Raw genomic sequence first — 15696 nt, 5'->3', positions numbered from 1 at the left:
GGTTAAATTTAGTTCAAGCTGTTGTTACAATAAAAGGCTAACAAGGCAGGCAAACAGGACTGTTTGGGTTCCTAAAGCCAAACAAGCCCCTTAGCCTTCTCTTTCACAGACACATGTGTCAAAGTAATCTGTCCATCCGTCTCTCAGGGTCTGCTGGTCAGCCCTGGCAAAGTTCTATGTATTTTGTACCTTATTAAGCAGAGCAACGGGCAGAGAAGGTGTCTTGTGGACATTGGGTATCTGTGCAAATGATATTACTTGATCAACAAAACCTTGGAGGAATGGGGGTGGAAAGAAGGGGAGAGTTTTCTGTGAGGTCAGAATAACATAAGCAAAGGCACAAAGATATAAAAGGTAGTGTTCATAGCCCAGCTGGCGTGGATCAGTGATTGAGCATCGACCTATGAACCAGGAGGTGATGGCTCAATGCCAGATCAGGGCATGTGCCCAGGTTTTGAGATCCATCCCTGGAGTAGGGCATGCAGGAGGCAGTCAATCAATGATTCACTTCACCATTGATGTTTCTATCTCTCTTTCCCTGTCTCTTCCTCTCTGAAATCAATAAAAAAATATTTTTAAAAAGTAGCACTCATAGAACTACAGAGATTTGAGAGGAGCTGCTGCTGCAGGTGTCCGGGAGGCACCGATGGGAGGAGCTGAGAAAGTGAGTGGGGCCAGAGCACACAAGGTCATGGGGACTTTGGTGTAGAGATTGAGCTTATTGGGAAAACACTGGGCGGTATTGAAAGGTTGTTAACCAGGGAGAGACCTAATCCAATTTGTATTTTGAAAAGATCACTGTGGCTGTAGGGTGGAGAATGGCTTGGAAAAAGAATAGATTTAGAAAGACCTGTTAGAGGGTCTTAGAATAATTTAGGTGCAAGATGGTGGTGGCTTAGAGAAGGTGCTGGGGACACGAAGGAAGTTAAGAAGTCTGAGATTTTAGAAGCGAGAATGGGAGGGTGTGCTGGCTAGATGTGGGAGGGAGGAGGGGCTGGAGAGTCAAGGTGGACTCCCAGGTTTGGAGCTTGGGCAGTAATGACAGTCACTGAAACACAGAGAGCCCTGGAGAAGAATGAGTCCCGGGAGGCAGGAGAGATTAGGATGCTCTGGGTGTGAGATGCCCGAGAGACGTCCCAGAAGAGATGCTCAGTGGGCAGTTGGGTCTGAAGCTCAGAACAGAGGTCCCTGGCTTGTAATTTCCTGTGGGTGTGCCCAAGCCCTCTGAGATGGGAAGAGGGAGTGTGAATGGCTCTCCAGGCCCCTCCCTAGTAATAGAAGAGCTCTTCAAAGCCATAGCTCCTCATGAGTGAGTTGAGTTTTTCTCAAGGAGTTATGTACACAGAGGTCCCTCAGAAGCAGTAAGAGTAGGGTGTCAAAATGCTTCAGACCTAGCTGAGTAGCCACTGGATTCAATTTTCCACCTACCAGCTGTTTCTGTTATTTTTTTTAATTTTTTTTGTTAATCCTCACTGGAGGATATTTCCCCCCCATTGATTTTTTTTTTTAATGAATGACAGTGCAGGACTCAAACTTGCACATTGTAAAATTATATTTAACTAGAGGCCTGGTGCATGAAATTTGTGCACAGGGTCGGGGAAGTATCCCTCAGCTCAGCCTGCACCCTCTCCAATCTGGGACCCCTCAGGGGATGTCCCACTGCCGGGATCAGGCCTAAACCGGCAGTCAGACATCCCTCTCACAATCCGGGACTGCTGGCTCCTACCCACTTGCCTGCCTGCCAGCCTGATCCCTAACTGCTCTCCCCTGCCAGCCTGAACGCCCTAACTGCTCTCCCCTGTCACCTGATCCTCTTAAATGCTCTCCCCTGAGAGCCTGATCACCTATAACCCCCTCAGTCTTGGCCCCACCACCATGGCTTTGTTCAGAAGGACTTCTGGCCTAATTAGCATATTACCCTTTTATTAGTATAGATTGGTTTCAGAGAGGAAAGGGGAGGGAAAAAGAGATAGAAATATCAATGATTAGAGATGGTGCCCACAACCCGGGCATGTGCCTTGACCGGGAATGCAACTGTGGTTACAAAGCTGAGGCCACTGTATTTTGGAGTCAGCAGGAAATTACTACAGCTGAAGGCCTCTGATGTCTTCTGGTGCCTGTCCGATCCAGGCTGGATTGTGGCTGTCATTGGGACCCTGTTTGAACCATGGACAGCAGGGTCTACAGTCTTCATCCACCATCTGCCCCAGTTTGACCCTAAGGTCATTGTGGAGGTAAGAGGACTAATCTCTCAGTGTCAACAATCTCCCAGAGAAACTCATGTTTCAGGTTCAAAAGCTGGCCCCTCCTGAGAAGAGTGTGTGTAACAAAGAAGCCCATTAGGGTGATAGAACCTGGGCTCTGGGGGGTCTCAAATGTGAGGCACTGAATCAGTCAGTGAGGCTCCCAGAATACACATTTTGAGAAATTAAAGCAACCAGGACAATCTCAGGTCTCCTGGCTCCTCCAGGGCTGGGTAGCTGGTGTGTGTGTGTGTGTGTGTGTGTGTGAATTTATTGAAGTGTTTAAAACCAGAGCCCTTGGAATAGGATGGTTCTAGTTCCTTTTCACACCTTTAACATTGTTAGTGGTAACCTTACCTCTCTGAGCTCAGTCTCCTCACCTGTACGATGGGAGTTTTAATAATCACTACCTCATAAAATTGTTGGCCATATTGAGATGATACAGGCAAAGTGTGTAAAGTGCTAGCGCTGAGGCCTGCACCTGAAAACACTCAGGAACTGGTAGCAGTTGCTGTTATTGTCATGAGCACATCATGAATAAATGTGCTCTCCTAGAAGGGAGATCAGAATTAAAAGGGTAATAATTTTAAAAAATAGAGTTACCACCACCAACAACAAAAGAATGGTAATAATTGGCCAGTATTTTTCATCTTAACCATAAAAATAAAATTTTTCTCTGCTCACTTTGTAGACACTCTTTAAATACCCCATCACCCAGTACTTTGCTGCGCCCTCTGTATATCGAATGATTCTGCAGCAGAATTTTGGCAGGTATGTAGAGGTGGCCTGTTGTGTTCACAATCTTTGGGTAGGATTTTAAGGATTCTATTTCACTGTGGTCTTGTTGTTGGGGAACAGGCTATTCCACAGGGTTGGGAGGAAAGAATCCCAAGGATCCACGCCCGGGAGATTGCGATGTGGCAACGTGGTTTATTTGTTAGGTAACATCAATAGAGTTCTCCTCCCGGCTTCCCAATGCCCCATCTCTCTGGGCCCTGCCCTGGAAAAAGTCCAGTTTCCTCTTCAACAGCCAACACAAAGGCCAATGCCTGGAGTTTCTGCTTCATGATCCTTTGGGCCTGGAAGTCTCCGCTGGCCCAGGTGGCCTCCAGACCTGCATGGTCCTTTGCTCCTGGGCGGGAGGGGACAGGAACAAATTGGGCCAGTGGGGTCCCAGGCAAGAGAGAGAGATAGCATTACCCCCCGGGTCTCAACCAGGGGCTTTTCAAAACAACCCATTAACTTCCCAAGATTCCAGGGGCATGCACTGGGCCCACCCCTGGCCAACGATCTTTTCCCAGGTTAGACTGACAGCCTCTGTGGTCCCACACCTCCCCCTGCGCCATTTTGACTTCACTGGGCAGTTCCTGACCTGCCCCATCCCCCTCCTACACACAATCCCAACCCAGAGAGGGGAGGGAGGGTGTTAATCCCCTTGGGGGGACTGTGCTGCCATTTCTTGGGTGTGAAACTGGAGCTTCCTGGTGAAGCAAACAGGCCTCTGCTTCCAGCTGCCTGTGCTCAACACTGTCAGCTTCTCCCCTGGCTCTGTTTCTTTCAATCACCAGCCAAGGATGGTAACAGTCTGACTGTTCTAACTCTGGTTCTTTGAGGACAGTGAGAGCTAGTGTGTGTGTGTGTGTGTGTGTGTGTGTGTGTGTGTGTGTGTGAGAAATGCTGGTGGCGATAATATCAGCCAGTCTAATTAGTTAATTAAGCAGGACTCAGATCCAAATGAAACAGTGAGCCTTGCATCATTGTGGCCTTTTTTCCTCTTTTAACCTTTTTTATTGTGAAATAACAAACATACAGAAAAATATAAAAGACATGAATTTGTAGATTAAGAAATTGTTGAAAATTAAACCAATATGTAACCACTCATTCAAATCACAATAAGAGAACATCGCCAGCCCCCAGTGACCTACTCAGACCTCTCCAACTCCCTACAGTAACTCACTGTCTTGACTTTTATGGTGTTCACTCATTTGTGTGTGTTTTTCTCCCCCTCTCTCCCTTGTAGTTTACCTCCTAAGGAAATATTAGTCTCTTTTACTTGCTTGTGAGCTTTGTAATCATATTATTCTATAATGTCTGGCTTCTTTTTATAAATTATATTTCTAAGATGTGCCCATGTTGCATCATGTTGCTGTAGCTAACGTTTATTGCTGTATAATATCCCATTTTATAAAAAGTCGACATTTTTATCAATCTGCTCTAACACTAATGGACATCTGGGTGGTTTGCATTCGAGGGCTGCTGATGACTAACACTGTTATTGCACATTCACCCTGTGCACATCAGCACTCATTTGTGTGGGGTCTTTCTCAGAGAAATTGCTGAGTCACAGTGTCACCGCATCCTACCACCCATTTTCCAAAGTATCCAATCACCGTGTGCGCCCACCAGCAGGGAGGCAGGATTCCCTTGTTCTACATTTTTGACAACATTTGTTCTCGTCAGAGTCTTTATTTTTTACCAATCTGATGGATGTAGTGTTATTTTGCTATAGTTTTATTTTTGTATTTCCCTGTGTTTGTAGATTAATTTTGAGCTAATCTTGTCTTTGAACCTAATGGGCACTTATGTATATTTTAGAGACTCTAAAATGGAAACAGCTGCTTCAAAAATCAGATCTAATAACTTTTAGACACAGAGTTAAAATATCAAGGAGTTGAACAACTACCCTTATGAAGCTAACACCGAAATACAACTTGCTTTTATTCACTTAGCCTCCATCCCAGCATGCCCTTGGAGTCTGCCTCTATCTGTATTTCAAAGCTCATATGACAGCCACTCTTTGCAACATTCCTCAGATGATGAACTTGGTCCAAACCCAGTAAAAATCCAATCAGGGCATCACTAATGACTCCACTGGAGCCTCTGCTAATTTTACCTACTTTGGAGAAAGCTCCAGATGAGTGAGGAAGACACCCCTAATGAAACCAGCCTCCTGTCCACCACTCCTGACTCTGTGTCCCAAGAGAGGTGTGGGGGTGGGGGAGGGGGAGAGCAAGATGTCTGCTGTGAAGCTCTGTGGACACCTTGTCTCCCCCAAGCCTCAGGTTCCCCACTCTGGAGCACTGCGCTGCTGGCGGGGAGGCCGTGCTGCCCGAGGAGCAAGAGAAGTGGAGACAACGGACAGGCCTTCTGGTCCACCAGGTCTACGGACAATCGGAAACGGTAGGCGGATGGGAACCTCTGGGCCACCCAGCTCAGCAGAGGAGCTGAATCTGCCAGAGCCTGTGCACCGGCCCCACTGTCCCCACAGCCAGAAGAGGGAGGCTCTGGAGTTCCAGGCTGATGGGCCCCAAATGTTTGCAGAGAGACGATTCACACACAGTCTTTGTCTTGTCAAGACCTCAGTGTGCTGACGACTATTGGACAAAACCTTCCAAAGGCATCTGAGGACAGGGGCTGGGTCCCTGGGATCAGGGGAACCGGGAGGAGCAATGGAGGCACCTCCTGCCTCATGGAAGCCCCACCTGCGAGTCCTGCCCACATCACCCTCCCTCCCTAGAGCAGCAGCCACAGGGCCAGGCAGGAGTTGGGCCCGGAAGCTCATCTCTGGGTGTGTATGAGGGCAGCACACACGTTTGATTGTGGGGCATGAGCAGGAGGGGAGGAGAGAGCAGAGGCATCTCAATCATGCAAACACACACACACACACACACACACACACACACTGTGACCCCCAAGGCGATCACTGAGCACGCAGTGGGCAGGCTGTGCAGTCTGCCGTGCTGGCATCTTCAAGCCCCTGATGCGTAGGGCAGTCTCTTTTGGTCCTGATTCACATATCTGTATGACAGTGTGTTGTTATTTTTTGCAAAAAATAATGTTTTATTTTAGTCAGTTAAGCTGTCTGATTCCAGCCTGAGAAATGTGAGGGCTCGAGGCCTGACCTTGCATGGCTCACAGTTCACTTTTGGACAAGGAGAAGCACACGCTACACCCATAACCCCAGTCCCTTGGCATCGACTGCTTGAAGCCACAGAATACTCCCTCCTCGCTGCCCGGAGCCTCATTTCCCAAAGCACTTGCAACCCACTCGCTCACCTGTGGGCGATTCCGTGTCCTGAAGTGTGAGCAGCAGCTTGGAGAGGGAGGCCTTCCTCTCCCAGGAGCTCAGGTGTCAGTTCCTCTGAGCATCGCCCATGGCAGCTTCATGCCCATAGGCATAGGTGGGCCCTGCCAGAAGCTGGGCTTCCCAGTGTCCAAAATGGGAACAGAATGCTGACCCTGCGGGTGGTGGCGAGGGGAGGGGAAGGGGTGTGTTCTCCCCAGGGCTGTGCTCAGCCTGCACATCCCCCAGGGCCGGCCTGCTGTCCTCACTGATGTGGGGGGTCGTGCACCAGGTGTCAGGGGTGCAGAGCCCAAGGGGCCGTGTCCATGCTCAGACGCTTGTTTTCTATGGAGGGAAACACCCTCAAAAGTCAGTATAATGCCCTGTTGGCGACAACAGAAATGCGGGGAAATACCACCGAAGGAGGATCGCCCAGGCCTTCTCCTGGGGCCTGAGTCTGGCTGGTTGCCCTGAGGAGCCAGGTGAGCTCCTGGGTGTGGCCAGTGCAGCTTCCCACCCCGCAGGCTCTGAGAGGGGGTGCTGGCCCGGCCCCTCTGACAGAGGAGACCAGGGCATCACCTCATCTTCTGACTGTGAAGGCTTCGCTCTAGGACAGATGGTAGCTTCAGAGAACCAGGAAGGAGGCAGAGGTCACCAGGAGGGCAATGGGGTGGGCGTGGTGGCAGAGGAGCAACCTAAGTGATTCCAGCGCAGCCCCGAGGGCAGATGGGGCAGGGATCCTGTCAGCTTCAGTCTTGAGTAAGTGTTGGTCAAATGGACACAAGCCTGGCGTGCAGTGGGCACTCCCCCACCCACAACTCGCCCACAGCCCCGAGCTCAGCCCTTGGCTCCTTTCTTGGCCTCCCCCACGGGACCCTGTGGCCGAGGATTCAGAGCTCCCAGCTCCCCACAGGCTCTATGAGCAGCGACCCGTGACCCCGCGAGCAGGGGTGCTGTGTATGGTTCTTGCTGCTCTGTGATCTGCCTGGACCCGTTGACAACTGGTATTCTCTTCCTTTTGTGCACAGGGATTCACATGCGCCACCTCTGGGGATCACAGGTCAAGCCCGGTTCCATGGGGAAAGCCATCCCACCCTTCGATGTCCAGGTTTGTTGCTAAAGGCGGGGCCAGGGAGCTCTGAGGGCTCAGCTGGGATCAGACCCCATGTGACACCAGGTGGCAGAAGCAGCCGTGCCCCCTGCCCGCGGTGTCCTTGCTCCTCTCCTCCTAGTTCCCTCTGATTTCCTGGGAGGTTTCAACACTCCCAGCCGAGGCCGCACACACAGCCGTGGCACACGGGACCTGGAGGAGCGCCGGCAGCTCTGTCCACCCGCCGGGGCTTTTAGCTTGTCCTGACCCTGTTTCTAGCTTGAAGACACATGTGACGTCCACGTACCAGGAAACAAACACACCCATGACTTGCTGATTTCCAAGACTTGACAGCTTCATTCTGTTTTCTGCCAGGGACCTCCCCATGGTCCCCACTGGTGTCACACGCATAAGCCAGGCAGAGCTTGGGTGGGCAGGATGCTGGGAGCCCTGCAGGGGGACTCACAGACCTCTTGCTCCAGATCATCGACGACGAGGGCAACATCCTGCCGCCCAACACTGAGGGCAACCTTGGCATCAGGATCAAGCCCACCAAGCCCATCGGCCTGTTCATGTTGTATGAGGTGAGGGCGCCCCGCCTGCCACTCCCTGTTTCTGACACCCCTGCAGCGAGAAGGGAGGGGACTCAACTCTGCATCCTGAGACTCCTCCCATCTCCGTTATGTGCTCCAGTTCAGTGAAGCCAGGTCCAGTTCCTGCAAAGCTCACAGCCTTTCCTCTCCTAACCCATGTGGCACTGATAGGGTAGAGAAGCCTGGCTTCGGGATCATCAGAATTGGGGCTGATGATTAAGAATGCGGCTTCGGCTGGGTTCACATGCTATCATCCAATTTACCAACAGGGTGTGAACAAACCTAGTCACTGTCCTGAGCCTCCTGAGGCCTCCCCTCCCCCACTTCTCAGAGAAAACCACCTGCAGACCATAGGAGTCATGCGTTTCCCCATGACAAATAAACGGCAGATCTAAGATTCAAACCCATGTCTTTCAGCCCCAAAGCCTAATGGGACATCCAGGGATGACAGAACCTGTGATGGGCTCTAAGGAAACTGCCCAGATATCCCCTAGCCCTCCCAGGGTAGTAGAGGCCACTAAGAGGAAATTCTCAGCTTCCAAGATGGGCCATGGAAGGGTGGGCACACCTGAAATTGATCTCAGATTCCACCTCCTTTCTCCAAAAGAACAGCCATCAGAGGGTCTCTCTCTTGGAGTCACTGTTGTTATCACTCTGGCCTCCAGGGGACGCTGCTCCTCATGTGATACTATCAACCAACAGTAAAAAACGCTGGCTAAACCATTCTTTGATTTTGTTTATCTTTTCAAAGAACCAGTTCTGGGTTTCATTGATTTTTTGTATTAGTTTTTTTTTTGTCTCAATGTCATAAACTTCTGCTCTAATCTTTATTATTTCCTTCCTTCTACTTACTCCGGGCTCTTCTTGTTGTCCACATTGTAGTTCTTTGAGTTGGATGGTTAAATAATTTATTGTTAATTTTTCTTGTTTTTTTGAGGTGTGCCTGTAGTGCTATGAACTTCCCTCTCAGGACTGCTTTTGCTGTGGCCCAGAGATTTTGAGTCGTGTGTTTATTTTCATTTGTTTCCAGAAAGGCTTTATTCTTTATTTTTTAAATACATTTTATTGATTTTTTATAGAGAGGAAGGGAGAAGGATAGAGATTTAGAAACATCGATGAGAGAGAAACATCGATCAGCTGCCTCCTACATACCTTCTACTGGGGATGTGCCCGCGACCAAGGTATATGCCCTTGACAGGAATCGTACCTGGAACCTTTCAGTCTGCAGGCCAACGCTGTATCCACTGAGCCAAACCAGTTAGGGCTATTATTGATTTCTTGATGTCGTTGGTAACCCATACTTTGTTTAATAACATGCCATTGAGCCTCCATGTGTTTGAATGTTGTTGGGGGTGCTTTTACTGTAGTAGATTTCTAATTTCATTCCACTGTGATCTGAGAAGATGCTTGATATGATTTCTATCTTCTTGAACTTGTAGAGACTTGTTTTGTGTCCTAACATGTGGTCTATCTTTGTGAATGATCCATGTGCACTTGAGTAGAATGTATATTCTGCTGCTTTGGGGTGAAATGTTCTATAAATGTCAATTAAATGCATCTGATCCAGTGTGTCCTTTAGAGTCACTGTTTCCTTGTCACGTTTTTGTCTGGAAGATCCATCCAGTGAAGTCAGCAGGGTGTTAAAGTCCCCTGCTATGACTGCATTGTTGTCAATATCTCCGTTAAAGTCCTCTAGCAGTTTTTCAAATATATTTAGGTGCTCCTATATTGGGTGTATATATGTTTACCAGGGTTCTATCCTCTTGTTGGATCCATCCCTTTAGTATTGTGTAGTGATCTTTGTTGTCTTTTGTGATGGCCTTCATTTTGAAGTCTATTTTTTCGGATATGAGTATTGCTACTCCTGCTTTTTTTTCCTTTCCATTTGCATGGAAAACTTTTTTTCCATTCCTTCACTCTCTTCCTGTGTATGTCTTTTGTTCTGAGGTGGGAATCTTATAGACAGTATATAGTTGGCTCATATTTTTGTATCCATTCAGTTAGCCTATCCCTTTTGATTAGACCATTTAATCCATTTACATTTAGGGTTATTGATAGGTACTTATTTGTTGCCATTTGAATTCTGTATGTGTAGGTTTCGCTCTCTGTTTCTCCTTCTCATTACAGCAGTGCCTATCGCATTTCTTGTAATGCTGGTTTGGCGGTGATGTACTCCTTTGGGCATTTTTTTTTGTCTGGGAAGCTCTTTATTTGACTGTCTATTTTGAATGATAGCCTTGCTGATTATAGTGATCTTGGTTTCAGATCCTTGCTTTCCATTACCTTGAGTACTTCATACCATTCCCTTCTGGCCTATAGATTTTCTGATGAGAAGTCAGGTGTCAGCCTTATGGGAACTCCTTTGTAGGTAACAGTTTGCTTTCCTCTTGCTGCCTTTAAGATTCTCTCTTGGTTTTCAATTTTTGGCATTTTAATTATGATATGTCAGGGCACAGGCCTGTTTGGGTTCTTCTACTTGGGGTTCTATGTGTCTTCTGAACTTATGTGACTTTTTCCTCCACCTGGTTAGAGAAGTCTGCAATTATTTCATCAAACATGACCAGCTAGATCCTGGACGGCTCATACTAGGGACTGAGCCAACAACCTGGGCATGTGCCCTGACCAGGAAGTGAACTAGCAACCTTTTGGTACATGGGATGATACTCAACCAACTGAACCACACTGGCCAGAGCCACAAGTTTTCTTTGAGGAAGAGATGAGATAGCACTTGGGGAAGAAAATTCATTTAGCAAATGTTTATTGACACCTTTCGTCTATTCAGCTACTATGTTATATTAATATCAATTGTCAGTGTGTTTTATGCATTAATTGACCAGTAGCATGCGTTGAGTGTTTGCATTTAAAGCAAATAGACACAGAGAGATTTACAAAATTTGCACAGGTGCCTGGTGGAGTGAGAAGCAGGATTCAAACCCAGATCTGAGCCCCAGGTTGCAGCTCAACATCTCTAACCTCACTGCCTTCAATAAGAGCGACGTTCTCTTTGCAGAATGACCCAGTGAAGACGGCCAAAGTGGAGTGTGGGGACTTTTACAACACTGGGGACAAAGCAACTATTGACGAAGAGGGCTACATCTGGTTCCTGGGGAGGGACGATGACATCATCAACGCCTCTGGGTAGGTGTGGCTGAGCTGGGGCCTGGCAGCTCTAGGTTGCTTCACATTTCCTCCATGCACTGGGGATGGGCCCTCAGCCTATTCCTGATGCAGCCATGTCTACAGGGCCCTGGCCGGGGGTATCTGTGCATCTCCCCCGCCATCAAAATAAAGGTTAAGAAGGCCTGGAAGTGCAACCACAGTAGACACCGTGCAATTTAAAGAGGGGATATAGGATTGGGAAGGGAGACTTATTTGAGCCCCTATTTGTCCCCATTGGTTGGGGGAAATTATTCTCTGTGTTCCTCTACTGGGACACATGTCACAGAACAACAATAGCAGCTAAGCTTATGGAGTACTTACTGTATGAAAGTACACTCCTCTGTGCTTTGCTTAACCCAGTAGATGCCATTATTGTGCCTATTTTACAGATGAGAACACTGAGTCATTGACTAGTGAACTAAGTTGCTGATAGTTTCCATGGTACTGCAGGGTGAAGCCCAGATTTGAACCGAGGTAGTGTGGCTCCCGATCTGTTGTTCCTCGTGCCTAGGTGATTTGTGGAGGAAAAGTGACACAAGTAACAACTTCCTTTGGATGCATCAGGGAAATTAAGTCGGTTTTAGTTTTTAAATTTCTAAATGAGATGCTGATGTAGTGGGACAGAATTTACCTAAACGTTTAAGACAAAGTCTGAGGCTCCCAAGAGTACAGTAAGAGTCCTTCTGGGAAGGTCCTGGTGGCAGCCCACAGCCCCAGGAGGACAGCCTTCCACCCCCACCCGCCCACAGGAGGCAGTGAGGGGAGACCTGGGAGCATCTGAGCCTGGAATGCCCAGGTCTCCACATCCTGGTCCCACTGCAGAGCCTTTTCACAGGCCTCTGGTTCTCGTGAAGGTTGCCCTCTGTGCCCAGGGGAGCTGTGACTCCCAAACATGGGATTGGAGGGCCTGGGTCACTGCAGCCCTGGCATCTGCTCAGACCCAGAGCAGGAACCCTTGGTCCCGCAGGTACCGCATTGGGCCGGCAGAGGTGGAGAGCGCCCTGGCTGAGCATCCGGCGGTGGCTGAGTCAGCTGTGGTGAGCAGCCCGGACCCGATCCGAGGGCAGGTGAGGAGCAGGACAGGAGGTCATGGGGTCTGCATGTGGGCACTGGAAGGCTGGTGCAGGGGAACCTTCCAGAGCAGTTGGTGTGCGCGGCACACTTACACCGTGTGGGCAGCGGGAGGCACTGTGGCATCATCTGTGACATCCTGACTAGATACTGGGTGAGCTGGCTCATTTAACCCTCACAGCAACCTATTGAGTTAGAGACTATTCCTTATTATACCTTTTAATAGACAAAGAGACAGCATACAGAAGTTAAATAACTTGCCCGGATTGCAAGTTATCTACTGTGGTGGAGCCAGGATGGAAATCTGAGCACTCTGTTTCCAATGCATTCATTGGATTTATTGAGCACCTACTATGTACAAGGCCTGTGCAATTAAATGGGGACATAAATAACATAAATGGGGACATAAATAACAATATAAAAGCAATAAGTGCAGCCCAGCCTGTGTGGCTCAGTGGTTGAGTGTTGACCCAGGAACCAGGTGTGATTCCTGTCAGGACACATGCCAGGTTTTGGGCTAGATCCCCAGTAGAGGGCCTGCGGGAGGAAGCAGACTGATTATTCTCTCTCATCATTGATGCTTCTATCTCTCCCCCTCCTTTCCTTTCTGAAATCAATAAAACGTATTTTTTAAAAAAATAATCAACAAGTACTTAAAAAATAAAAACAATAAGATCAATAAGTTACCAACAATTATTAAAAGCCCACAAGGTTCCAGGCACAGAACTGTACATACATTAGTGGTAAAAATGATGATGAAAACAATGATGCTGGGGATAATAATAAAGTTACACTGGGTGCATGTTTTATGTGTATCATCTCATGGAATCTGAACATAAGGCCACCATGTTCAGCTCCATGGGATGAACCTGTACTCTGCGCATGTCACAGAGAAGGAATTTGAGGTTAAGTGATTTTGCAAGAGAAAGAGGAGAAATTGGAAGTATTTGGGTTTGAACCTGGCCTTGTCCTTTTCCAAAGGCTCAGGTGTCAGCTTGCTTTGCCATTCGCTGCATTAACACTTACTTTTAAACCAGGGAACTGGGTGGCACTCACCCTGAGGCCGGGCTCTGGTTCTGCGTTGCAGGTGGTGAAGGCCTTCATTGTCCTGACCCCACAGTTTCTGTCCCATGACCCGGACCAGCTCGCCAAGGAGCTGCAGGAGCACGTGAAGGCAGTGACAGCCCCGTACAAGTACCCGAGGAAGGTGAGTGGGGCCGATGCTCGAGCCCTTCCTTGCTCTGCTGCCCCAAGTCTGGTCGGGTGGCCGGGAGACAGTGTAACCGCACATAGAACGAGCATTTTTCTCTGCAGAAGAAGCAATTCAGCTTAGGGGTGGATGCAGCCAACTGAATGGGATGGAACCTCTATTCTAGGTTGGAAACCCCAAAACATGCTGCACATTACCCTGAGGGCAAAAAAAATCAGACCAGTGCCCAAAGCTATCCAAGGAGGCTATTTAACATCCTTCAAAATTTGAAAAAGACATCCAAATCAGCCTCTTTCTAACTATTCCTAAGCATGATTCTAAGAAATACATTCCATATTGTCACTCAATACTTACTTATGTACATAACAAATGAGTGTTAACAAAATTATATTTATCCTTAAGACATGCCGTCTATTCTTATACTTTTTATTCTACTGCATTGGTTTTTCTGTTTACAGATTTATTTATTGTCAATCTTCACATGAGGATATTTTTCCCATTGATTTTTAAAGAGCATGGAATGAAGGGAGAGAGGGAGGACGAGAGAGAGAGAGAGAGAGAGAGAGAGAGAGAGAGAGAGAGAGAGACATTGATGTAGAGAGACACATCAATTGGCTGCCTCCTGTATACACCCTAACTAGAGCCAGGGATGGAAACTGCAATCCAGGTACATGCCCTGAACCTGAAATCAAACCTGAGACCCTTCTCTGTGTGGGCCGACGCTCCAACCCCCGAGAAACACTGGCCAGGGCTGCATTTGTCCAATAGAGAAGTTATAAAATTATTTGTGAAATATAATATTATCTTGTAATTTTAAATGGTGTAGATTTTTTATTTTTAATATAAAGGTACCACAATATATTGTTAAGACAAAAAGCAGGATATGAGAGAATAAGCACAACATTATTGTATTTGTTTAAAAACAAAGTTTGAAAGGATATGGATGCCAACAGTTAACATTTCCTACATTGTCTGAATGTTTATAGTCAGTGCATCTTGTAAAGCTGTGTAGTTAACAGTTACTGAATATTTAGTTCATGTGCCAGGCCCTGGATTCAATGCTTCACGTGCATTATTATTTCATTTCACCCTCTCCGCAGCCTGAAATGGTCTAACCATGTATTTTACGGAGTTGAAATTGAGGCTCAGAGAATAGAGTTAATACAGGCAGAGCTGGACCTCAAACCACGTGTCTCTAACAGCAGCAGCGTTCTTGCTTTTAATGTCAGGCTCTGCTGCCTCCTAGAGATAGAACAGGGATGCGTACCAGTTAGGAAGGGCTAGATGTTACTGTAACAATCAGCCCCACAGCCACGTGGCTTCTTCTAGGGAAGGCAGCTCCCATGCTCATGCCACATGCCCACCCTGGTCTCCTGGGACCCGGTAGAGAAGCAGCCACCATGCCGGGACCGGCCAGGTGCTGTCAGGGATGGACAGAGAGGGTGGCCAGGCTCAGAGGTTCCGACTCTCCTGTGAGAGGTGGCACGCTTCACTCCCCCACATTTCATTGGTCAGAGCACGTCACAGGGCTGCAGCCAGCTTCAGGGGGTCAGGAGGAGAACCTGACATACTTGGCCCCACCATTGAGGACACCACCTGCTACAGCCTGTTTGGGGGACGTGCAGGGCGAAGAGGGGAGTGGGGACTGGTAGAAAGTGACAGCAGGACTCAGGATGGTGTGCTTTCTCCTCACCCAGGTGGAGTTTGTCCCCGAGCTGCCCAAAAGTGTCCTCGGCAAGATCAAAAGGAGTGAACTTCGGGAAAAGGAGTTTGGTCAGATGCAACAGCAGTAAATTCAGCATCCCTTCTGGGTGTGACCTTGGGCAGACCCCTGGCTGCCTCGGTGCCCCCACATGGCGGGGCGAGGGGGGATGTTGAGGCTGATGGGGAAGGGCCCAGGGCGGCCAGCATTCCCGCATTTCTGTTCTTTTAAGTGAACATCAGTCACTACCCTGCCTCCAAGGCTCTTGTTCCTTTGGATGCCCAGGCGGGCGCTCAGATTGGGGCTGAAGATAATAAAGTGCTGACATCGACATCAGGGTGATCCTGCGTTGTCCCTTCATCATGTGCATGAACCTGTGCTGAATGTGGTCCCTCCTTGCTCTCCCCCCTCCCCCTGGAGAGAGCACAGGGCCTGATTCTCGCTCCTGTTGCCTCCCGCACACACCCCAGTGTTCCCAGGTGGCCCTGCTCGTCCAGTAGGTGACCAGGACCCAGAGTTCCGGGAGTGATGCTCTCAGCAGCCCAGGCACCTGCCTCCGCTGGGT

At 48.5% G+C, this 15696-nt stretch overlaps 1 pseudogene; it reads left to right on the top strand.

Moving 5' to 3' along the window:
• LOC102432370 overlaps positions 1-15473 on the top strand; it is a 33699-nt pseudogene extending 18226 nt beyond the window's left edge.
• Positions 15474-15696: the final 223 nt, after the last annotated feature.

This window comes from Myotis lucifugus, unplaced genomic scaffold, assembly GCF_000147115.1.
Source record: "Myotis lucifugus unplaced genomic scaffold, Myoluc2.0 scaffold_480, whole genome shotgun sequence".
Classification (NCBI taxonomy): Eukaryota; Metazoa; Chordata; class Mammalia; order Chiroptera; family Vespertilionidae; genus Myotis; species Myotis lucifugus.
The sequence above is the reverse complement of the archived record's forward strand: the minus strand, read 5'-3'. Positions and strand labels throughout refer to the sequence as shown.